Source organism: Buceros rhinoceros, unplaced genomic scaffold (assembly GCF_000710305.1).
Source record: "Buceros rhinoceros silvestris isolate BGI_N320 unplaced genomic scaffold, ASM71030v1 scaffold28605, whole genome shotgun sequence".
In the NCBI taxonomy this organism is placed as follows: Eukaryota; Metazoa; Chordata; class Aves; order Bucerotiformes; family Bucerotidae; genus Buceros; species Buceros rhinoceros.
This window is the reverse complement of record NW_010412699.1, coordinates 2,973-3,372: the sequence shown is the minus strand read 5'-3', so window position 1 is coordinate 3,372 and position 400 is coordinate 2,973. Positions and strand designations below refer to the sequence as shown.

General features: G+C 67.0%; 1 pseudogene; it reads left to right on the top strand.

The window, feature by feature from the left end:
- Nucleotides 1-229, top strand: part of LOC104493763 — a 952-nt pseudogene extending 723 nt beyond the window's left edge.
- Nucleotides 230-400: the final 171 nt, after the last annotated feature.

The following is a 400-nucleotide window of genomic DNA, read 5'->3' as shown; positions in this document are numbered from 1 at the left end:
GGTGGTGCTGGTGTGGACCAGCCGCTTCGTGGAGACGTCAGCCAAGGACAACGAGAATGTCCTGGAGGTCTTCAGGGAGCTGCTGCAGCAAGCCAACCTGCCCAGCCGGCTCAGCCCAGCGCTCTGCAAGAGGAGGGAGACGCTGCCGAAGGAGCAGGTGCTGAGGCCGCCCCAAGCCTGCAGGGCGGGTAGTAAGCCCCCGGCAGCAGCGGCACGGCTGGAAACTCAGGTGGGCTGGGTGGGGACAGGCACTGCCTCGGCCAAAACCAACCCTGCTGCCTCCCACCCCCTCCCTCCTCTTCCCACCCAGCCTGCTGGGACCGGCGAGAGTTGGAGGTGACGAGGAGGAGGGACCTGGAAGGGATGCCGGTGGCTGGAAGGGCTTGGGGAGAGGGTGAGT